At 46.3% G+C, this 25155-nt stretch overlaps 1 protein-coding gene and 1 non-coding gene across 5 annotated transcripts in view; one reads left to right on the top strand and one right to left on the bottom strand.

The window, feature by feature from the left end:
* Plekha7 (pleckstrin homology domain containing A7) overlaps positions 1 to 25155 on the top strand; it is a 187189-nt gene that overhangs the window by 89035 nt on the left and 72999 nt on the right. The gene's annotated exons all lie outside the window — the stretch shown is intronic.
* On the bottom strand, positions 2815 to 2925 carry LOC121458168. The gene has a single exon (XR_005975812.1). It is a non-coding gene; the product is annotated as a U6 spliceosomal RNA (small nuclear RNA).

Here is a 25155-nt window from a genome sequence, read left to right on the forward strand (position 1 = left end):
GAGCCTAGGCAGTTTGGATGCTCACCTTACTAGACCTGGATGGAGGTGGGTGGTCCTTGGACTTCCCACAGGGCAGGGAACCCTGATTGCTCTTTTTGCTGACGAGGGAGGGGGACTTGATTGGGGGAGGGGAGGGAAATGGGAGGCGGTGGCGGGGAAGAGACAGAAATCTTTAATAAATAAATAAATTTAAAAAAATGCAAAAAAAAAATTCTTCCTATTAAAAGTGCTGAGGCCAGGGGGCACTCCTGTAATCCCAGCATTCGGGAGGCAGAGGCTGGCTGATCTCTGTGAGTTCAAGGCCAGCCTGGTCTACATAGTGAGTTCCGGGACAGTTAGGACTATGTAGTGAGACCCTGACTTAGGGGACAGGGGGAAGAAGATGGACTGTAAGTGCTGAGCTCAGGGGGGTGTGACTTCCACCCAGTACTTGATCCCTGGCCCCTGGGGCTCTGGGGACATAACACAGAACCGGGTAAAACCCACCACTGAGAACTGACTCTCGGCCGGCTTCTCCAGGGCTATTTCTACTTCTCTATCCTCTTGGGGGACGTGAGCAAAAGAGCTGCTGGCAGCTGTTTCTTGTAGATGCAGAGACTATGTCCTGCTGTCTACTAGGAGTGAGAGTGGGATGGAGGCTGAGATGGCTTAAAAGGAAACTGCCTGTCAGATGTTTGGGTTATGGTGACTTTGAGGAAAGTAGTTTTAGACTCATTTTCACTAGGGTAGAAGTATTATATCAGTGTACAAGGAGTCAGAGAGAAGAAATTGGGGGCTACAGCAATGGCTCGATGGTCCAGAATGCTTGTTCTCCTTACAGAGGATCCAGGTTCAGTTCCCAGCACCACTTGGCAGTTCACAACTATCTGTAACTCCAGTTTCAGGATGTCTAACATACTAACATACTCTTCTGGCCTCTGCAGGTACCAGATATGCTAGATATGTAGGCAAAATATTCTTACATATAAGACAATAATTGAGAGGGGGCCAAGATGGAGGGGTGGGGAACTAGAGAGATGGCTTAGTGATTAGTGATTAAGAACGGGAAATGTTCTTTCTCACGGAGGATCCTTGTCAGGTGCTCACAGCCATCTTTAACTAACGCTCTAAGGGATATCATGCCCTCTCTGGACTTGTGTGTGCCTGCACTCACATGTACACCACTAAAGAGAATCTGGCTTGTTTTTTTAAAAGAAGGAAACCAGACCTGGTGATACACAACATACTCTTAGCACTTAGGAGGCTGAGGCCAGAGAATTGTTTTGAATATTAGGTCAACAAAGACTCAAAAGCTCAAAACAATAAATCAATTAAGCAAACCAACAGGTGAAGCGCCCATGTTCATTTCAATCTGTGTGCCTCTGGAGCTTCAGGGAAAGGCTGAAAGGATCCCTGTTTGCAGTAGGTGCACTCGCTATGGTGCAGTGTGGCCGGGTACGTGGCGTGGCTAAGCTGCCTTCAGCCACCCTGTACACACAGCCCCGTGCTTTCTTTCCCTTGCTGCGTCCCCCACTCTTATCTAAACATTTCGTATACTCTCTCATTTTAAAGGCCAAAAACCTTTGCAAGCAGTACGTGCAAAATGTACTTAGGAATTTTAATTCTTACATAAATAACAGGTGGCAGAACACCAAATTAGTATCACTGGCGGTGGTTATGGGTAATTTACATCTTTATGGCTCCCCTCCATCCTTTTCCCATTTCTTCCCTTTCTTTTCCTCTTTACTTCCATCCTTTTTCAGGACCCTGAGAGTCCCAGGCTGCCCTCAAGCCCCTGAGTAGCTGAGGATGACCTTGAACTTCTGATTCTTCTACCTTGATTTTTCGAATCCTGGGGTTTATGTGGTGCTGGGGATCATGCCCTGGCTAGGCAAGCCCTCTGCTAACTGAGCCACATCCCAGCCTGCTTTATTTTCTGAATTTTCCACAATGAGCGGGATCCTCACAGAAACTGACAGAAGAGATAGAATCCATAAGTTCAGGATGTTAGATCAGCATTCTTGATCTGCTTTTATCCATTTATTTCTTGTATTTCATAAACATAGTTGAGGGTGTGTGGGTGTATGTATATCTTATTTGGCAACTTTATACATGTACATAATGCATTTTGATTCTATTCATCCCCCATTTCCCTCTCTGGTTCCCTCATTCCCTATGGACCCTTCTTCCCATGGTTCACAGAGTTTAATTATTGCTGCTTGTGTGAGCATGGGCAGGACTTACTAGTGGCTATAACACTGAGAAAAATGATCCCTCTCTCCCCACAGCCAACTGTCAGTAGTCCTCAGTTAGGGGCAGGGCTTCAGATGTCCTCTCTCCATCCTTGCTGGAATGTTGACAGGGAGGGAGCTCCCACCTCAGTTATAGCTTGATTTTTCTATGTCCTTCAGCCAAAATGTGTGGTATCTCCAGCAGTCGGGTCTCGCCATCTAGGAGGCTATGTTTGAGATACCATATGATCTTGCCTGGTTTTCATTGAGTAAGCACTTAAGCTCGGAATCTCTATGTTATTCAATCAAACAGAAACACCTTTGGCATAGCCCTTTTTTGAGGGTCAGACATATAGGTAATTTCTATTCTTTGACTGTAAAAAAGCTTACAACCATGCCGACCAACTTCTGAAACAGACTATAGAAATGTTGATCTGGAAAAAAATTATGGTGAAATTTGAGATTTTATGTTCCGTTAATGGGGATGTAGGAGGCTCCCAGCACTTGCTTGTGTCTAGTGAATGAGGGACATAGTAGAGCAATGCATTCCTATAGAATTGTAGATAACTTCGATAAATGCTAAAAGGAAAAAATGAGGATTTTTTAAAATATGGAACACTTTACAAATTTGCATGTTATCATCATGCAGCAGCCATGCTAATCTTCTCTGTATTCTTCCAATTTTAGCATATATGTTGCTGTGTTTAAAAAATATAGCTATTTTAGCCGGGCGGTGGTGGCGCACGCCTTTAATCCCAGCACTCGGGAGGCTGAGGCAGGCGGATCTCTGTGAGTTCGAGACCAGCCTGGTCTACAAGAGCTAGTTCCAGGACAGGCTCCAAAACCACAGAGAAGCCCTGTCTCAAAAAAAAACCTCAAAAATATATATATATAGCTATTTTATATGCTTTGCATGCATCTGAATTAACCAGTTGAGTGCAATGCCAATGGAGGCCAGAAGAGGGCATCACATCCCCAGAACCAGAGTTACAGATATTTGATAGCAACTATGTGGGTGCTGGCAACTGAACCCAGGTCCTCAGCAAGAGTAACAAGTATTCTTAACTGCTGAGCTCTCTCTCAAACCTCAGGAACAAGGGGATTATTTTAAGGCATTGGTGGTCTGTCCAGAGGAACCTTAGAAGAAATTGAAAAGTGCAAGCCTGTCACACATTGACAGTTTCAAGGGCTTGGGGAAGGCTCTGCCGTTTCACCTGTCAGAAACACCAAGAGAGATGGCACAGAGGTCAAGAGCACTGACTGCTCTTCCAGAGGTCCTGAGTTCAATTTCCAGCAACCACATGGTGGCTCACAACCATCTGTAATGAGATCTGGCGCCCTCCTCTGGTGTGCAGGCATATATGGAGGCAGGATATTGTATACATAAATAAATCTAAAATCAAACAAACAAAAAACCCACCAGGGTAAATAGTGATCTACACAGTTGTGCAGCAAGGATATAGAGCTTGCTCTGGCTTTGGGCCTTGCAGACCAGTCAAGTGGCAGCAGTACATTCTGGGTCTCCAAAGCAGTAGGAAGAACAAATGCCAGAGGTCTGATTGCTCTCTGACTGTGCGCTGTCCAAATAAATGGCTTCTGGAACCAAGTCAACTTGTGGGAGAAGGCTTTTCTCTTTCTTTTTGGCTTGACTCTTCTTTGGGTGTTGAATGGTAAACAGAATTTCTCTGTGAAGAGTGTCTTGTTATTCTTACTTGTGGTGAGGTATAATTTAGACCTTGTCAGAACAGCTGTCTTTATTCTGAATTTGAAGCCACTGCTCTCTTTCCTTTTCTGCTCTGAGCTGTTTACATGGCAAGAAGCGTGCATAGAGGAGACCTTCCCCTCCTCACTCACAACTTGAAGAGGAAAGCAGAATCCTTTAGGACCCATAGCAAAGAGATATAGATCCCAAATACACTCCTGTTTGTCCACTCATCCTTGTGACTTGTTTGGCCAGTTATCCATCACTTGCTGTTCGTGTGCCATGCAGTGTCCCGCTATCCCAATATCCAGTGAGTAAGACCTGCTTCCTTCCTGTTCAGTAAGAATTCAATGAGGTAGCAGACACATGATTCCAAAATCACTTATTACACGTATTTATTTGTACCTATGTGTGTGGTGGGGGTTGCTACAGCATGTCAGTGAACCACTTGCAGGAGTCAATTCTCTCCTTTTATTGTATGGATTCCAGGGATTGAGCTTGGGTCATCTTGTTTGGTGGCAAGTGTCCTTACCCACTGAGCCATCTTGCTGGCCTACTTAAGCTCTTCCAAACAAAAATTCAGAGCTTAATTCAGTGGGTTTGGTGCTTGGATCAGTATTGAATGGGGGAAGAGCAAGTTCAGAACTGACTTTGACAGTGATAGCTAAGAGGAATTGAAAATGGGCTATTCTAACTGCGAGTCTATCCCTCTGCTCCTCCCCCTACCTCCTTTGGTGCTCCCTGCCCTGTGTTTCCAATTTCTGCCAGTTATAACTTCTCCCTGTGTGTTTAACTGTTTGAAAGGCTTTACAGGTTACAAAGTGTTAACATCAAGCTGGTTAGTAACTGTTGTGTGCAGGGCATGCTGTGTCCAGCTGTGTGTTAGACACACTGTATCTCAGTGTTCCCTCTCTGGTAGTTAGGTTACTATCTGCATGTAAATCAGAAATAGAAAGCTCATAAAAGGTGACTTGCCTGGGACAGTTCAACTATAAAAGACATTTGAATTCAGATATTGGTCCTGTCCAAAGGACTTGCAATTAAAATTTTAATATATATTTATTTTTATTTGATGTGTTTGAGTATTTTGCTTGCATATGTTATTTGTACAGCATGTGTGTGCAATGGCCTCAGAGGCCAACAGAGGGTGTCGGATCCCCTGGGACTAGAATGAACAGCTGATTATGGGTTACCACATGGTGGTTGGGAATCTAGGTCCTCTGAAAGAACTGCCAGTGCTCTTAACTGCTGAGCCATCTCTCCAGCGCCTAGGACTTGCCTTTTTTTTAAGCTTAGTTGGATTAAATAAGATATATAAATGTTCATTGAGCACACAGGAAGATGCCCAATAAATGTCGTTAACTATTGAGGAAAGTGTGGTGACTCTTGACACACAGATGTCTCTACGGTAGTCGTGCTGTCTGCTGGTATGTGTACCTTCCATCACAGAGGGTACCCACCACCACCATCACCCTAGGGATGGTGAACCCAGCAATTCTGTGCTTCTTCCCTTTTACCTGCAGTGGCAACATAGCACCAGAGTACAGCTGTCTGCCCTCCCACACCCTGTTGCTCCCTGCCCATGCTATCCTCGCATTCCTTTCAAGGACAGGGTCTCTTTTGTAGGCCAGGTTGGTGTAGAGCTTGTGATTCTCCCATCTCAACCTCCCAGAGGTCTGGGGATTCTGGATGTGAAACATTGTGTTCAACTTTGCATCACGTTCCTTGCTTCCTGTGGCTGTTACTAAGTAAAACATGGGTTACTTGAGCATAAAGTGTTATGATGCTGAGATAGTTTATGTGATAACCAAGGAGATGCCAGGTATTGAATGGACAGGTCACATGTACGACATGGATTCGATGAACAAAGTGTGGTTCACATCTGGGGTGGGATGAAGCACACAGTGCAAGATTTTATTATGTGGCTTAGAACAGCAAACAACATCAAACTTAGGAATTGTTTATTTGTAAACATTTTCCATTTAACATTTTGGGGTTATAGTTGAGAGTGAGTACCTGAAAACATGGAAGGTGAAAAGTCAGATTGGGGCATTCTACGTTCTGTTTGTTTGTTTGTTTGTTTATGCTTTGTTTTTTAGATTTTGGTTTTCAAGACAGAGTTTCTCTCTGTAGCTCTGGCTATCCTGGAACTAGCTCTTGTAGACCAGGCTGGCCTCGAACTCACAGAGATCCTCCTGCCTCTTCCTCCCAAGTACTGGGATTAAAGACATGCACCGCCCATATTCTGCATTTTAAAGATGAATAGTTCATGTGGGGAGCCACTGAGGAAATCAGTCTGATGCGTCTCAAAAGCATAAATGTAGAATTCCCATAAAACTGATGAATTCCACTCCCAGGAGAATGAGAATATAAGCTTCCACAGAAACCCCTTGTCCATAACAGCATTATCTGTGGCACCCTAAAAGTCTAACCCTATGTCTGCCAGCTGAGCGAAAAATGGGATATATCTCTGTACAATGGAATATTACTTGATAACAAAAGGGAGAAAAATACTGGGAATGCTATAAAGATAAGCCTTAGCAGGTTTATTCTGAGTGATATGATTCTGCTAATATTTAGAAGAGGAAAAGTTGAGTTCGAGACCAGCCTGGTCTACAAGAGCTAGTTCCAGGACAGGCTCCAAAACCACAGAGAAACCCTGTCTCGAAAAACCAAAAAAAAAAAAAAAAAAAAAAAAAAAAAAGAAGAGGAAAAGTTAATGAAGGCAGAAAGTAGTTGCCCAGGGATGGAGTTAGGGGGTGATGGCTAGAAGATTAGGTAGGAGGTCTTTTTAATTTTATTTTTTAAGATAGGGTCTTGATGTTACTCAGGCTGGTCTTGTATTCAACTGGTCCTTTGTCTTAGCTGCATCTACAGGCATAAGGCAAGGTACCAGTGTGGGATGGGGCGTGTTCTTAGTGGGGCAAACTGATTGACGTGATGACTGTACCACTTGGAATGTACTCAAAGCTGTTATAGTGAACTTATTAAATGGAACCTTGATTGACTTGTGAACTGTATCTCAATAAAGCTGTCCTTGGCCAGGCAGTGGTAGCTCACGCCTTTAATTCCAATACTCAGGAAGCAGAGGCAGGTGGATCTCTGTGAATCTGAGGCCAGCCTGGTCTACAAGAGCTAGTTCCAGGACAGGCACCAAAGCTACAAGAGAAACCCTGTCTCGAAAAACCAAACCAAGTCAAACAAAACAAAAAAATCCAAACAACTCTCCTCTATGCTCCTTCCACCCCAACAAACATGCCGGAAAGGATCTTGTTCACCTAAATGACAATAGAATTGAGAAGAGAGTGATTAAGTCCCACACATTTTTTTTTTTAACTTTTGGCTTTTATTAGTTTATCTTCAACAAAATCTACTGGGACAAAAGGGCTTGCTTTAGCACAAAATTAAATATTTAGCTCTCAGGTGATTGTGTCAGTGGACCTAGAAGTAATATTCCCCCCTCAGCTTTTCTCCATTTCTAGCTTTTTTCCCCTAAGGACTGCATATTGCTTTTTGTAAATAACAAGCAAAAAATAAACTTTCATGAAATATATATTCCATTGGGTTATGCATGACTTCTACCTGGTGAGCAGCTTAAAGATTAAATTTAGAAGTTTTATTCTAGGAAGCTAGGTTTCTTAGGGAAAAAAAGTGACTGATCTCATATTGTCCACAAACTGGCCTGACACACACAGTGAGGTCCTGCTTTGGAGCCTCCTGTCTTTTATCCCCTCCTTTCTCTCTGTCAGACCACTAAGGACCTGGACCAGTTCTTCTCATCACTTTGGTTGGTATAAATTTGTATGGACTTTGTGACAAAGAGAAGATGACCTTGATGGTGGTGGAGCTGAATGGTCAGGTCAAGAGGAAGAGACACACGGGGGCTGGAGAGATGGCTCAGAGGTTAAGAGCATTGCCTGCTCTTCCAAAGGTCTTGAGTTTAATTCCTAGCAATCACATGATGGCTCACAACCATCTGTAATGAGGTCTGGTGCCCTCTTCTGGCCTGCAGGCATACACACAGACAGAATATTGTATACATAATCAATCAATCAATCAATCAATCAATAAATAGAGGAAGAGACACAGCAAGCTACACCAAAGTCCAGGAAAGAACCGTCACAGTGTCTGTGCGCCTGAGACCGTGTTTCGCTCTGTTGTCTAAGCACATTTGTTAGGCCAGCATTGCATAGGCTGCGTGTTTGAGAGCAGAATGTGTAGTCACAGTCAGAATGCAGCTGAACTGTGCACAGCTCCTTCTGGCACACAGAGCATTGGCAGCGTGGAGTATGACCTGCGTTTCTTGAGCTTACAGATAGCATATCTGGGACATCAAAACCTTCCTGCTCAATTTGTGCAGGGGTATCTGCTTGCATGTAAGGTCTCTGTGCCATGATGGAAGAGGGTGGAGGGCAGCTCCACTGAGTGCTTGCACCATGCCCCTCATTAAAAAAACGTATGTATCTGTGTGTATCCAAGCATGCATGTATTGCTGTGCACATGTGGAGGTAAGAGAACAATTTTCAGGAGCTAGGAATCTCTCCCTGTAAGTTCTGGGGTGTCAGGCTACCAGCAAGCCTACCAGCTAAGCCATCTCACTGGCTAACATTGGTGTTTCCTAGCCCTCCATTTATTTAAAAGGCCTTTAAAATAAAAATGTTTTCAGTAAAACCCAGTGTCATCCACTCTCCTCCCCACTCCCGCCCCCAAAATCCTACTGGAAGTTCACATAGAGCAGAGTGAGCCCTCTATGCAGGTTGGTGGTCTGCGGATCAGGAGCTGTGCAGAAGTTTCTAAAGCTGTTGGGATAATATAAGTAAGAGCTACAAGAGCCTGAGTTTAGGATGGAGGAGGGAGAGGAGCCAACATATGCTTGACAGATTTTATAAGAAGAGAGGACGAGGCCTCCTTTGTTACTTGGGGCAGAACAATAATGACTTTGTTTCACTATTGCTATTTACAGCTCATATCCATATATATGCATATATATATAAAATGACCATTATTGCTTCTCACTGATGTGGTTTAGTATGGTGTTCTTACTTCTGTCTTCCAGGTAGGAAGGTCTACAGAAGGTAAAAAGCTAGCCCCTATCACACAGGGCGCACCACAGGGTTCCAGATCTGTTCTGTCCAAAGGCCGTTGAGCAACAAACCTAATGAAAGTGTATCAGACCTTTTGAGTTTATGGTTGAAATAAAAATAGCTAGGAACCCTGTTCTCAGTCAGAGCCAGAAAATTAAATTGGAATGTTTACACAGCTTCATGATGTTAGATCAAATATCCAGACAAATCTAAATTTATGAGCTCTGTAAAATCTGAGTTGTTGAGAAGGATGGAGACTGGGCTTTGTAGATGCAGGGGTAGGGTCATGTGACTTGGTGAAAATATTTTTGAGTTCCCAAACTGTTCCTAGTCATGTATTTCTGGATGACAGTATCTGGATGTTTTATTACAACTGATAAAAAGAAAAAAAAAGGCCTTAATTAAAATTTTTATTGTCTTTGTCACAAAGGAAGGAAGACTTTGGGTGGTTGTCATGGTGATGACTGAATACACCAGGAGTGGGTAGTGATTGCTACCCAGAGCCCTGAAACGAGCATTTGCCATTTTCCTCACTCCCTGAGAGGCCGTCAGTACCAAACTGCATATTTCCTTAATAGCTTTTTAAATTCACATTTAAGCCACATGTGTGCCTGCGGGGACAGGCCCTCCCACAACAGCCACAGTTGCAGCCATGAAGGCTGAATCCAGTTCTAATTGCTCTCTGTTCCCAAGGCAAAACCAGTGGATGCAAGGTGCTGGGGAGAACTCAAATAAGGCAATTAGCAACCAGCAGCCTTTCTGGGTCACTGAGGAGAGGTGCATCAGCCCTACAGCCCTTCCCTTCAGAATGAGGAGACAATGCATGGCCACTCTGAGTGCTGCCACCAGGCCTCCCATCCCTTGGCACTGGGAACTGTAGCCACCATGCAGCTTGTTGGCCTGTCGGGTGGAAGAAGGGGAATGGTGGAGTGCAGTGCGTGTCTCAGTCATGAGATGACTTTTCCAGTGGAAGGGAAACCAAGTCCAGTAAGAACAAATGGTTTTTCTGTGTTTTACTTCTTTCTCATTTTCCCCACCCCCTGTGTGTGTGTGTGTGTGTGTGTGTGTGTGTGTGTGTGTGTGTGAGAGAGAGAGAGAGAGAGAGAGAGAGAGAGAGAGAGAGAGAGAGAGAGAATGCACTAGAGGTTGAACCTTGGGTGTTATCCCTCAGATGCTGTCCTCTTTGTGTTTTGAGGCAGGCTTTCACACTGACCCAAGGCTCTCTGATTTGCCCAGGCTAGCCTGATGGATGGCCAGTGAGCTCCAGAGATCTCCTTGCCTTTCTTTCTCTAGTTCTGGACCTCTTACCTGTGCAGCAAACATTTTACCGATACTTAGCAACCCTCAACCCTACCTATTTATTTTTAAAATGTGATCTCATAATATTGTTCAGACTCACCTCAAACTCCTGGGCCCAAGCAGTTCCCCCACATCCACCCTCACCCACAGCCCCAAGCAGCTGGGATTATAGCACTTATCCACATCTCTCCTTTAGACAGTTTTGGGGAGTTCTCTTCTTGGCTTGGCCAGTACCCAGGTAAGCCTGGGAAAAGGTAGACCTTTGTCTATTTGTAGGTGGCTCTTTTGTTGTCTACCTGTGACAGCACTGACCAAGGCTGTCTGCACCTATGCGTCAGCCAGGATGCTGCTCATGATTTGCTTTCTTCTGCTGTAGCAGATTTCCCCTGGAGCTCTCTGTTCTTGGTTCATTGATTAATAGTCACTTGAGGAATCACAGGGAGGCATTTAACATGCATCAGATACCATCACTCAGCAGAGAAAGCCATTCACTGAGCAAGCTCACTGCTGTCTGTGTCCTTCCCTGCCCACACAGCTTGACACAGGGGAATGGAACTTGGATTGGGAAAGGCTCGGTTTCAATGTGTGATTCAGAGGCAGTGGTGTACAGCGTAGAGTGGGAGGTGCTAGGAGGGTGCATCATGCACTCATTTCTCTCTCTCTCTCTCTCTCTCTCTCTCTCTCTCTCTCTCTAACTCTCTCTCTCTCTCTCTCTCTCTCTCTCTCTCTCTCTTTCCTTTTTTGGTTTTTCTAGACAGGGTTTCTTTGTGTAACAGTTCTAGCTGTCCTGGAGCTCACTTTGAAGATCGAGTTGGCCTTGCACTCACAAAGATCCACCTGCTTCTGCCTTCCAAGTGCTGAGATTAAAGGCATGCGCCACCATGACCAGGCTCATTTCTTTTCACAATCCTCTTCAAAAGCAGGAATCCTGGGGCTGGAGAGATGGCTCAGCAGTTATGAGCACAGTCTGCTTTTCCAGATGACCTGGACTCGATTCCTAGCACCCACATGGCAGCTCACAGTTGTCTGGAGCACCAGCTCCAAGCAATTTGACACCTTCACACAGGCAGACATACATGCAGATAAAACATGAGTGCACAGAAAATAAAAATAAAGAAATCATTAAAAAAAAAAAACAGGCAGGAATCCTTGCTAGTGAAAACCATCAAATTCTGGGCTCTTATTTGCATGCATCCCAGAGTGCTGGGACTTCCATGGGGAAGTAGAGGCCTGGGGGTTGTTTCTAGGGGGTGGAGAATCTAGAAAGAGCAACCCACCCTTCCCTCTTGCCTTGACAATATAAAAAACTGATTTGTGCCTTGTTGTCTTGTAGTAATAAGAGCGGTGGGGCTGCGTCCCCAGCACCCCGGCCGCCTGGCTAGCTTATACCCTGAAATAATTACACGGACACTGTATTCTTTTAATCACTGCTTGGCCCATTTCTGTCTAGCCTCTTCTAGGCTAACTCTCGCACCTGGACTAGCCCATTTCTAATAATCTGCTGTAGCCCACGAGGTGGCTTACCAGGGAGATTCTAGCCTACGTCCATCCTGGGTTGGAGCTTCATCGCGTGCGTCTGCCTGGGAGCGGGGAGCATGGCATCTCTCTCCAGAGAGCAGAGCTGTCGAGTCTGAGCTCACTTCCTCTTCCTCCCAGCATTCTGTTCTGTTTACTCCTCCCACCTATGTTTTAACCTATGAGGGCCAGCCAAGCAGTTTCTTTATTATAATTAACCAATGACCTTCCTCCATCATTGTCTTTTTCCCTTTATGAGGTCAAGATCTCATGAAGTCCACACTAGTCTGAAACTTGATTTATTCCTGTATATCACTTTGAATCCTTGATCCTCCTTTTTCTACCTCCTCAGTGAGAGGATTATGGGGTGGGTGCTGAAATACAGACGTACCTGGGATGGATGGAACTCAGGGCCTTGCGCATGATGGACAGGCACTCCGCAAACAGAGCCACATTGTCAACTCTTGCCGCCTTGTCTGATGGACAATAGTTCAACCTTTGACCTCCTCCCAAATCTTTTAAGTCAGAAGGCCTGGCTCCAGCCCTCTCTAGCTGTGTGATCTTCTACAGATTTCTTAGTGGGTTTTTGTTGTTGTTTTGTTTTATTTGAAAAGGGTTTCTCTGTGTAACAGCCCTGGCTGTCCTGGAACTTGATTTGTAGGCGTGGCTGGCCTTGAATTTACAGAGATCCACCTGTCTCTGCCTCCTGAATGTTGGGATTAAAGGTGTGTGCCACCACCACCACCACCTGGCTCTCTTAGTGGCTCTTATTCTCAGTTTCCTCCGTGAAATGACAAGAACAGCACCTGCTTCTAGGGTTAGATTCAGGTGGGAGATGCCTGGAATAGAAGGCAACACAGAATGTGATATAGGGGCTGGGGAGAGGGCTGAACACTTAAGAGCACTTAGTGCTCTTCTAGGGGACCTGGGTACAGTTGCCAGCACCCACAACTACCTGTAATTCCAACTCCAGGGAGACCTAATACCCTCTTGATTTCCATGGACACCCGTACTCAGGTGTGTGTGTGTGTGTGTGTATATATATATATATATATATATATGCACACAGAAATATGCATAATTAAAAATAATAAATGTTTAAAATAAAAGAGTGTGCTCACTAGAGTTATTATTCTGGATGTCCGTCTTGCTCTGGTATCTATGTCTACCACCAGTCTCCAGTCTGACTAGCTGTGGGAGAAGGCGGATAGCCCACGGTGGGCCCTTTCTGGGGATGTGGAGAATCTGCAGGGTTTTTTAGGGTGGGGCAGTAGACCCCAGTGAGAACATTTCTGGTTCACCTTCTTGCTACCAGGCATCACAGAGAAGCTTTCTATGAAGTCTACCCTCTGTTGGGGGAACTGAAGTCAGAGCCCAGTTCTGGCTTGATGCCTCTCTTTTGCTCCCTCCTCTCTCCTACCCCGCTGAATGTCTTGAAAAATCAGAAGGAAAAAGAAAGGAAAGAAATAAGTAGAATCAAGATAAAAAAGTTCTCTCAGGGTGTTGTCTGTACTCACCCTGTATACTCATGCTGTATACGGTGGAAACTCTGGATACTTAGGGTCCTTGGGGTCAGGCCCGGTTTTCCTGCTGTGCTCCTCAAACAGGACTCCCTTCCTGAATGGGCACAACTCGGAAATAGAGCAGGAAACTGGTTAGGTGGGGATTTCCAGAGTCATCCCGTCCCACCCTCTTCTAAAGGTGTTTGGAATCTGTTTCCGCAGATGCAAGGTAGAGCAAGGTCCTTCTTCCCTGGGTCCTGCGAGGATACCGGCTGGAGCAGGGAGAAGCACTGTCCTTAGACTGTCAATTCTATTGTTAGACATCCCTTGAAGTGGACACCTAGTAAATAACAGGTTTTACCAGGCAGGAGGTCTGGGACAGGGAGGTTAGGTGCTGAGTAACCTGATCCTTGGGGCCATCTAGGGTAGAACAACACAGAAGCTACTACAGGAGGCTCCTCCCATTGGAATGTGACCAGGCCACTTTATCCCCTACACCATGATAAACAAAGACCCTGGGGATGTCCCTGGACTCTGGGCACCAGGCAGCCCGCAGATCAGTGGTTCCCTTTCACTGGGTTTACCTAAGACAATGCGAAAACACATTTACGTCACGATTCATAGCAGTGGCAACAGTACAGCTATGAAGTAGCAACAAAATAATGTTATGGTTGGGGTCATCACAACATGAGGACTGTATTAAAGGGTCACAGCATTAGGAAGGCCGAGAGCCACTGCCTCAGATCTCTGTGCAGATTTTCCCAGGCACAGCCTGGGTTTGACAGAATGAAGGGCTAAAGGTCAGGATTTAGCAGGCCACCGAGTGAGCCCATGTGCCCACTCTGCCTCTCGTTGGTTTCTTCATTACTATACTGCTCCTACTTGCAGGGCTTGGGCTGTTTCCTAGGTTCTGGAGAGGCACCACTTCCCCCACCAGAAAATTTTCATGCCCAACAATGTAGAGGTAATTCTAGGGAAAAGGGAATAAAATTAGTCTTTACATTATTTATCTTTTATTTTTTGTGTATGAATGTTTTGTCTCTTGCACCTGTGGTCCCCAAAGAGGCCAGAAGAAGGCGCTGGCTCCCCTGGCACCAAAGTTAGAGACAACTGTGAGCTGCCTTAGAGGCTGGGAATGGAACCCAGATCCCCTGGAAGAGTAGCAAGTGCTCTTGCCTGCTGAGCCCTCTGCGCAGCTCCAAGAGAGGAGTCTAGAAAACATCCCCTTACAAGGCAGCAGCCGGGTGTGCACCAGAGGACCTGCCTCTTGGTTGCCATAACCACACAGTAGGGTGCAGAGGAGGCCACGTGTCTCAGAAGAAGCTGTTGGCACTGGACTTCAAGTCCTTCAGTGTGTAGTCTTGAGCCAATGTTTTCTCCCCTTTTGTGGTTATTCTTAAAATGATGAGACCTCATAGTGACCTCTAGGGATTGTACATAACAGCCGTTACCAGTCACAATGGTCAGTATGCAAGAAATGATGACTGGTGCAGATAGTTCCCGTGGCTGTTAGAGGATACTGGACACTGAAATAGGAAAGGTGCATATGGACAAAATGGAATGGCAGAACCCGCACAAATGGGATCCGTGCCCTTATAAAAGAGGCTCCTTGGGTGGGTAGGTAGCTCCCTGTGATCCCAGATTGGGAAGGTAGAGAGAGGACTCCCTGGAACAAGCTGAATAGTGAGACTCACCATAGCAACAACTCTGGGTTAGACTGAGAGATCCTGTTTCAAAAAGAATTGGGTGGAGAGTGGTTGAGATGGCTCCCTACAGTAACCAACACAGGCACACACACACTCTTGCATGTGTTTGCCTATATGTAGTCACACATACATGCTTGCACACATGCCACACTTACACATGAAAGAAGAGAAAAAACTTCAAAGAGCTTGTTTACCACATCCCAGCACTCAAGGAAATAGAAGATCCGTTCATGAGGAATGGGCCCTCACCAAGACAGGGAACCTGTGGGAACTGTAATGTTAGACTTTTGACTTCCAGGAGTGTGAGAAATAAATTTTAGGAACTGGGGAGGTGTCTAAGGTTGACAGACTTAACAAGCATGGGGACCCAACTTCAGTCTCCTTGTAACAAGCAAGATGTGGCAGAACTGTCCTGGAACCTGCCTGCCTCTGCCTCCCGAGTGCTGGGATGAAAAGCATGTGCCACTATGCGGAGCTGAGATTTTTGGGTATGGTGGTGGAGGCAGGGAGGAATGTTCTAACCCCAGCAATGGCAAGATGAGTCACACAAGGGTGACTCCCTTGAAGCTCATTCGCCAGCCAGCTAGCCTACTTAGTGTAGACACCTGATGTCTTTGACCACACAGCAAAGTCACACATGTGCGTGCATGCACTTACACGCATGTGGACTTCCATAGGAACACACAGAAATAAATACGAGCACTTGATGTAGGAACTTGGTGTAAGATTCCTGTGAGAAAGGATTTAACTAGCCCAACACAGTCTCCTGGGGAGCTGGCCCAAGTTCTCCCTGTAGCTCTGCTCAGGTCATTGGTTCTGCTTCCCCATAAGTACCACTTTGTGCTCAGGAAGTCACATACTGCAGAGATGATTACTAAACAGTGTAGACTCAAAGCTGGAGAGTAGAAAGTGGCCACCTCACTCATGGCCGGTCTGGGATCGCCATTCTTTCATTACTAACATGCTTGGTAGGTGGTTTTTGGCTTGAAAATGCACAACACCAGTGATGGTCAGAGGCCATTCTGACATTATTGACACTCACCCTGTCCACATATGCTAAGGGCCTGAATCCAGGGCCTTATTGCTAGGCAAGTGCTCAGCCACTGAGCTATCCCCCAACCCCCTGAAACCACAAAACATTAAGAAAAAGTTTGTTTAGTTGTCCAACTCTACTTCTTAATAGTCCTTCCGGCATGGAAGGTCGTAGCTGCTTGGTTAGAGTCACTATTGCTGTGATCAAATATCATGATCGAAGCAAGTTGGGGAGGAAAGGGTTTGTTTGGTTTACACTTCTGCATCACTGCTCATCATAAAAGGAAACCGGGACAGGAATTCACACAGGGCTGGAACCTGGAGTCAGGAACTGATGCAGGGGTTGTGGAGGAATTGCCACTTACTGACTTGCTCCTCGTGGCTGGCTCAGCCTGCTTTCTTATAGAACCCAGGGCCACCAGCCCAGGGACGACAGTACCACAATGGGTGGGGCCCTCCTCCATCTATCATTAAGAAAATGTCCTAGAGGTTTGCCTGCAGCCTGAACCTATGGAGGCATTTTCTCAATTGAGGTTCCTCCCTTTCAGATGACTGTGGCTTGTGTCAAGTTGACCATAAAACTAGCCAGTACAGTAGCCATGTGTCCAGAATCTTCCCAGGCCACAAAAAGCTCCAGCTCTTTCGGTGATAGGGACCTGTTTTTAGTCCTTCTCAGTTCTGGTCCAACTCTCCTGTGCTTGTTCCAACTTTCCCATCTGGCTGATATGTGTGGGTCCCGAAGTGGACATGATATCTGAGTGGGCTCTGACCAGTCAAAAATGACCAGTTACTTGTTTTGGACTCTGTTCTAGTGTTGAGTCCAAAGGTCTATTGGTGCTCCTGCAGCTTTTCCACACTGGACCAATTGGATCTAGAGTTAGTTCAAACCTCAGAACTAATGCAGAATGTATTCTCTGGGCTGTCAGAACAATGGACCACAAATCCAATGACTCCAAACAACTGAGTTTATTCTTTGTCTTAATTTTGTTTGTCTGGGGGTCAGAAATCAGCACATCAGCAGGCTTGGTTTCATTCCATGCCCCTGCTTCTTCCTGCTTCTAGGCGTGGAAGCCGACATCTTCCCCAGCTCTGCGTGTGTCACCTGGTCTCTGCCTCTGTCCCCCTGTGGTTTCTCTCCTGTGTACACTTCTAGGGCTTCAGACCCAGATGTACTTTCGCCAGTTCTCATGAAGCCTTGAGACTAGACCCGTTTCTGAAAGGCCTTTTTCATGTTTGGGAATGGAAATGAGTCATTGGAAGATGGATTTTGTTTAAGGCAGGAAATTAATTAAAAACAAGGTTGGATGGGTTTCCCTCCAGCCCTGTTTGCAGGAACTCCTGCTAATTCCTGGTTCCTAATTACTGTGACCTCCAGCCCTTCTCCTAACCTTCCCAGGCCTTTTTCCTCGGCTACAGAGCGGAGGTTGGAGGAGGGCAATCAGAGGAGATTTCAGCTCTAAACGCTTTTGTCCTTTAAAGAATTAAATTATATTTTTAAAGTTTATTTTGGTGTGAGCTGACTTGCCATGCCATACCTATATATGGATGCCAGAGACTTGCATGCAGGAGCCGGTTCTTCCTCCCACTGTGGATTCCAGCAGTGTTGTGGCCCGCTAAAGTCTGATAGTGATTTCTGGAAAACAGGGTTACCCTACTAAGAAAGTGAGTCACTCCAACATGACTTCATAAATGGGGTATTTGCTGCTCTTGACTAAAACAGGTTATTTTTTTTTTAAAAAGATTTTATTTATTACGTATACAATATGGTGTTCTGCCTCCATGTATGACTGCATGCCAAGAGGGCACTAGATCTCATTTTTCTCCTCGTAGATGGTTGTGAGCCACCCTGTGGTTGCTGGGAATTGAACTCAGGATTTCTAGAAGAGCAGCCAGTGTTTTTAACCTCTGAGCCATCTCTCCAGCCCCTAAGACAGTTATCATTTGTGAAAATCTAAAAGGCTTTCATGCCGTTTGCCTTTGACAGGGGTAGGGTGTGAGCCGCCCTTACTCCCTCCTCTCCATTACTTGCGTGTAGGTGTGGGCACTACGGACTTGGGGACGAGGTGTTTCTCAGATATGTATCTATGTATTGAGTAAGTGGGAGGATGAAGTGAGGGGAGGATGCTGACTGAGCTCACAGTCATTGTTGGGGACAGGTGAGGCAGCATCTTTCAGGTCGTGTCACCTAGAAAGATTTCTCCCGACTACATGATCAGACAGCGGCAACTTTTCCCTGTGGCTCTCTGGAGCAGTTTCTGGACCAAGCTGTTAAAGGCTACATTCTGAATTATGGTCTAAATGCCATGTTCAGTGTTAGGGGAAGTGTGTGCTCCTCTCCAGAGATGCTTTTCTGTCCCCAGAGCCCCTGCCTGCTGTCTGGGATCACTTTTGGTGTCCATCATTAGAGCAGCATTCACTACTACCTGTTCTTGGGTTCTTCTGGGATGATGCTGGTGGCATTTGCTGGGTGTTCTTTGGCAGGGAAGAGTCCAGTGGTCTGGATTTAGCTGTGCTGTAGTCCAGGCAGGAAGCTGTAAGGGCAAGATCCCATCAGCCACTGGGAGTTTCTTCCAAGATATGATGAATGTGTATACGGTACATATTCATTCAGTAAGAAGAAAACTTTGTAGCCAATTTTTGCCATTCTTTTGTTCTTACTCTCACGTCAGATTCTTCTAAACATGTCATGCTAATGGAAGGTCCTCTCTAGTTGCCAGTGTTGTGTTGGTACAAGGTAGAGTCCCCACTCCAGCAGGTGCATCCAGCCCGAGGTCCAAGGCCAAGCACAGCTATGAAGTTGGCCCAACACAGAATTGTAAACTTATTTAAAACATGATTAGATTATTTTCAAAGACTCCATTGTGCGTTTTGTAGGTAGCAGCCTGTGTTGCAAGGTCAGAGGGTGGGGCTCCCTGAGCAGTTGAGCTTGTGCGTCTGTGTGCTCCAGTTTGCTTCTTAAACACTCCTACCGTGGCTTAGCCCTTTGTTTTCCACATTCTGGCAGAGCTTCCGATGTAAAGAAGTGAGTGTGAGAAAACTGAGTGTGCATGCAATGACAGATGGGCTCCCAGGTCAAGCCTGGAAGCCTGGAACAGAGGGTGTGGTGGTGGCCACAGTGACCACAGTGAGCCAAAAGGTGGGTCTGCTTCCCAGTCTTGCAAAAGTGTTTGCTTTTTCAAGGTGGACTGGATTCTTTTTAAAATGAATGTGTGAAATTTTTGGCTTTTAAAATTCAACTGGATTTTTAGCCTCATTGGAATTCAAGTAAACCTTGTCTTGGGGACATACTAGTTCACAGTCATCAGTTTGCAATGCCTGCTATGTGGCAGGTAGGTTGACATGTGGGATGGGTCCCAGGATTGTCTCTGTATAAGGAATGTTGAGGGCCCTGGGAGCTATATGTGAAGGTGAGTGCAATGGCCATCTTTGTTGTGGACATGGAGGAGTTCATGCTGTGTAAAGCACAAAGCAACTTGGAGAACATGCACAGTATCTACTGCGAGTGTGTGTGTGTGTGTGTGTGTGTGTGTGTGTGTGTATGTGTGCGTGTGTATATGGAGGAGTGCATGTACCACAACAAATGTGGAGCTCAGAGGACAAAACAAGGGACTTGGTTCTTTCCACCATGTGGGCTCTGCTCTAGGCAATTAAACTCAGGTTATCAGGCTTGGCAGCAAGTGCCTTTACCCAGTAAGTCATCTTGTTGACCCTTAAAATTTTTATAATTATTTCTAACCACCTCGTGTGTGTGTGTGTGTGTGTGTGTGTGTGTGTGTGTGTGTGTGAGAGAGAGAGGGGGGGGGGGGGAGGATATCGGTTCTCTTCTTCCACTGTGCAGGTCCTAGGGATTGAACTCAGGTAGCCAGGCTCAGTGGTGAAAGCCTTGACCTACTGAGCTGTCTCACTGGCCAACTAAAATTTTAAATGACTAAGTAATCCGTAAACACAAATAACAATAATGACACAGGGTCAAACAGGCACAAGTATCCACCACCAGAGTTTAACACTGCTACTGCATTTGGATTCATGGTTCATAATCCTTCTGGAATATGTAGCTCTTGAAAAAATTTTGAAACGCAAATAAGAATTGGGAAGAATACCACTGTAGTTTAAGCCTTTAGAAGTCGGAGGGGCTGGAGGTGACCAGGCAGGGCCACTTAGAAGAAAAGAGACCTTGAAGGTTACACAGAATGTAGCAGGGAAGATGGCAGTGGGAGACACACTCAGGGGTGGGAGCGACAAAGTGATTGAAGCTGGCGGACAGTTAATCTCACAGGTTGTAGAGTGGTCAGATACAAAAGCAAGGTGGGAGAGGGGAGATAATCAAAGAAACCTGGGCTCAAGCACAACTGAGCTGGCAGCAAGGACAACATGGCCAGGGATTTTGGAGGTAGGGCCATTGGGCAGAGTGGGGAACAGTCTTTGTGGCCTTTCTGGTTCTCACATACCTGTCACTGATCTCTTTCAGGGTGTTGCTGTTGATAGAGGGTTAAGTCTGGTACCTGATGACTATGCCCAGGGCACTTCCTGTTCCTTCACTGGCTCCTTGGCATCTGGCCCACTGGGGCCAGAGGTGGCCTTTGCCTGAAGAGTGAGCAGGAAGAAGACTAAGCCCCCACTTTGTGCTAATTAGAACTTGAGTTTTGGTCATGAGGTTGAAGAAAGGATCTGGGCTGCTTTCTGCTCTGATTTCTTTGTTTGTGAAATGGACATAGTACTACATACAAGGGCGTTGTTCTTACAACAGGATTTCTAGATGAAGTCATGCTTGTGTTTACATTGGACACCTGCCCCAACCTGGGTGCACAGCGCAAATGACCACAGCTGCCTGTCCTGTTGGATTGAGTGCTTGTATCATGAGGCAGATGAGGCAGTAATCATTCTCTATCCCCCAAAGTACACAGTGCTAAGCACACAGTAGGACCAAATAAGTATTAACTATGTGGTGTTTGTGCTTGTAAGCCTAATTCAGGTTTTTTGTTTGGTTTTGGTTTTTCAAGACAAGGTTTCTCTGTGTAGCCCTGTCTGTCCTGGAACTCACTATGTAGACCAGGCTGGCCTCTGCCTCCTGAATGCTGGGATTAAAAGTGTGTGCCATCATCACCCAACTAATTCAGTCTTTATAACAACGGATTTGTGATTATTATAATCTCTTTTGTAGTTAAAACTATTTTGTTAGGGAAGACAATTGTGAGAATGGCTCCTGGTCTGTCTGTCTCTCTGTCTCTCTGTCTCTCTCTCTCTCTCTCTCTCTCTCTCTCTCTCTCTCTCTCTCTGTCTCTCTCTCACTCACACACACACATTTTCTTTATTTTCGAGAATTTCATACATGTATACAATGAAATATGATCATATCTACTTCCTATTTCTGTCTTCCAACTCCCCTTTATTCCCTCCATTGTGTACCCTCCCAACTTATGTCTTTGTTGTTGCTGTTTGTTTGGATAACCCACTTAGTCCAGTTACTGTGGCCTGTAGGTGAATGGGTTTGGAGCCATCCCCAGAGCACCCTCAAAAAAGAATGTTCTTCCTCCACCAGCAGCCAGTAGTAGCTCCTTGTATAAACTGATGACATGACCCCTCCATGGTATGGTTAAGGGGAAGGTTTATATTGTAGATATGAGAGAGAGAAAACAGAGGCATCTAGAAGAGAAAGAAGTAGACTGGACATGACCCAAGGCCTTTGTGAGAGAGAGGAAAACCACAAGAGAAAGAGAATAGAGAAAACAGAGAAGCACGCATCTACACTCAGGCATCGCCAGAATAGCAGGGTTGTAAGGAGAATGAGTAGCTGGTGGGAGGGAAGCCAGATAACTGGGAGAGGTGAAGAGCCAGGTTCTTGTGACCCCGAGGGAGCCTGGAGGCCAGCACGCGCTTTGGTATGCTAATAGGCACCATAGGTAGCCATTTGCCCCTTCTGTCAGTAGGAAGGGAAATGACTCGTGTTTGGTAGAGGGGAACCGGCTTCACAAGTTCCTGAGAGTGCTGGCTCTTATCTGACCTCCAGAAATGCTTCTGTAGCCCAGGCGGAACCTGGCTCTGGATGTCTGGAGTTTCCTTTGGACCTGACGCGCCTTCATCTGGTCACTTACTCTTTCATTTTGCTGTGGCAGACTCACATTGTCTTATAATCTTTTTATTTATTTATTTATATTTTATGTGCCTTGGTGTTTTGCCTACATGTATATCTGTTTAAGGGTGTTAAATTCTCTGGAACTGGAGTTACAGACAGTTGTGAGCTGCCTGCCATGTGGGTACTAGGAATTGAACCCGGGTCTTTGGAAGAGCAACCAGTGCTGAGCCATCTCTCCAGCCCTTGTCTTATAATCTTGAAGGCTTTTAACCACCGCCCCCCCCCCATTTTTTTTAAAGACAATACCTCAGGTTTTATCACCAAAGTGCTGAAAGCAGTAGCAAAGTTTAGAAAACCTGCCCAACTGCCATCCTAAATAGACTGAGAACAAAATCTCCTTTATTGCGTCCTCAGTATATGTTTCTTGAGCTCCTACCTATGCCAGCACTGTGGCAACAACTCTAGAATGCAGCTGTGTAACAGCATGCAATTCCCTGTCCCCTTCGACCCCGTAGGGCTGTCACCCACCTTGTGATCTGTAGACCTGTGTAGGTTACAGTGAAAGAGCCACTGCTGTTCTGTGACCTCAGTATCTTAGTTTCCCTTTCTCTTCTCTCCTGCCTCTTTTGGAAGTGAAAGCTTCCTGGTTATATTGTCCTCAAAGAACCCTAGCCATTCCCAGGCAGTTCTGGAAGAATCTTCGAGTTTTACCAGGCAGGTAGATGGGTATGGTAGTGCTTCTCCACCAAGACGAGGCTTGGTCTTAGGGCTGATTTTAACCCAGCGCAGGATGGAAGAAAATTGCCGGATGGTTCTTTCTGACATCAGGGCTGGGTGTTAGGCTCTGTCCTGATGCTAGAGGGAGCCAACCTCCCAGGCTCCAAGAACAACGCACTGGGTCCCTTAGTGCTTGCCTGGATGTGTACAGCCAGTCATCCTCATTCCCTTTGGCTACAGGGGTGGTGACTCAGAGCTGGAGGTGTGTGCCTGCCTGGTGCCTGATTGTGCTTGGGTGTGGAGAGGAGGGAGAATGAATGAGCAGGAACAGGAACAGGGTGGCTTGCTGGATTGTAACACTGGGAGCAGTTGTGGAGAAAGAGAGAACAAGCCTTCCTCTCGCCTGCCCTGAACTGAGTGCAGATTTCATCAGACGACCACCAGGAAAGACACTCAGACCATGGGCCTCAGGGCGAGTGTGGGCCTGTCTGCAGGAAGTGAGCCAGCGGGTGAGTCCCGGATGGGTCTGTAAGGGTTCTGTGTGTGGTAGATTTTGGTTCCCAAAGTTTCAGATGGCCTGCAGTGCCATCGCTCAGCAAGAGCACCATTTTATTAGAAAAAGGACAAAAGTGTCCTGAACTCTTACCTCCCTCTCGCTCCTATGGACGGAAAGGTGTCCTTTTGGAGATGAGGAGGGGAAGGTTCTTTGTGTTTTAAGTTACCTGTAGTGTCATCAAACTTCCAGTTCGACTGGGGTTGGATGGGTGGTAGGAGTTTGAGAAGATCCTGTCACCTAAAACATCCTCACTGCCTGGGAGGTGCTGGTAACACCTGGCCCTGTTTTCTCAAGTGGCTGCCGAGGCACCGGATTCAGGAGGCACTGAATGGAAGTATGAATGGGCGCTCTGAGGTTGGGAATGCCTCCCTGTGATTTCAGTCCTCCTGTAGGCTCTGTCGGTGTCCCTGGCTGAGCTCAGTCTGTAGGGGAGGTGGATTTTCTTGGTCTGTTCTTTCGGCACCATGGTGACAGACCCTCTGAGGGACAAGGGTGTGGTGGAGGGGCTGTGCCTGCTGATCTGAAACCACTGCCTGGCAGGCGAGTTCTTTAAATAGATGTTAACAGTGATCTGGGGTTTTATGTGCCTTGACCCAAGAGGAGGAAAGCCTGTGCTTGAGTCTCTGTCTTTGCAGGCTTGTCCTGCTGGAGTTGTAATGCAGGGCATTCTAGAGCCAGCCAAGGAAAAGCCTAGCAGGCCCCAAATGCGGAAGTGTTTCCTAACCGTGCTGAGCTGGATTATCTCCTCCCTTTACAGATAAGCCCAGCACTTACCCACTCATTCGATGTTATGCACGGGACAGAGCTAAGGCTTGAACTCCAATCTGATCTGCCTGGGTGGCCTCTGTGATTAGGAAACCAGAGCCCTGAGAGATTGAGGAGTCACTGCTAACAAGGCTGACGTTCTATTACCTTGTTTCTCTGAAAACTCCCTTCACAAAGTGGGCAGGGCTGTCGGCGTCTGACTTCCTCATTCTAGTAGAAGTTTGACTTTCATCTGTTCATTCATAATCACAGGAAGCCAAAGTAAAGCTCCCTATTTGGCAGGTGGGATTCTAGCTATGCGACCCCTTGTAGGATCTGAGATGCAGGTAGGTTTCTTCCTTCGGCCAGGTTACTTGCTTGGGAGAGAGTTTTACAAATGGAGTGGCTACCGAGTGGATCTGTGAAACCCATATATAACCTGTGTGACAGAGCTTTCTAGATTGTGCTGGAAATCATCAGTCTGCTCTATCCAGGGGACCAGAAGGACAGAGATACCTCTTTCCGAGGTGGACAGTCATGCTGTGACCCTCTCAGATGCCACTCTTTCTTGTGCCTTTAGGCACAGAAGAGGCAGTATCTGAACCCCTCAGGTGGTGGCCCCGGGGTTTGGCTGGACTCAAGTTGCTGCCTAGTTTGGGGTGGGTGAAGTAAGTCAGATGTGGGTAGTGTGGATGCTGGTAGCCTGGCGCTGCTGAATTTCTGGCTCCCCAGGGAAAATGGGTGCTTCTAGCACTGGCGTAGGTTCCTTCTTCTGGGCCTGGGAGCCCCGCCCGGGTCACCTGTCTGGACTTTGTGATGGGTTGATAGACTCTGCACAACCTCCTGCCGAAGGTGGCTGTTGCTCTTTCCCAAGGTAACAGTTCAGGTGTCTCCCACGTGAGCATCCCTGTTCCCATGCTCTAGGAAAAACACGAGAAATACGGGAGCCAGCCTCCAAAGAACTGAGGACTGGCACGTGGAGAAGACTGGAGGAAAAGTATTAGTTGGGGGAACT

Source organism: Microtus oregoni, unplaced genomic scaffold, assembly GCF_018167655.1.
Source record: "Microtus oregoni isolate MIOR12 unplaced genomic scaffold, Mior012 000016F_ref0000370, whole genome shotgun sequence".
NCBI classification, from domain to species: domain Eukaryota; kingdom Metazoa; phylum Chordata; class Mammalia; order Rodentia; family Cricetidae; genus Microtus; species Microtus oregoni.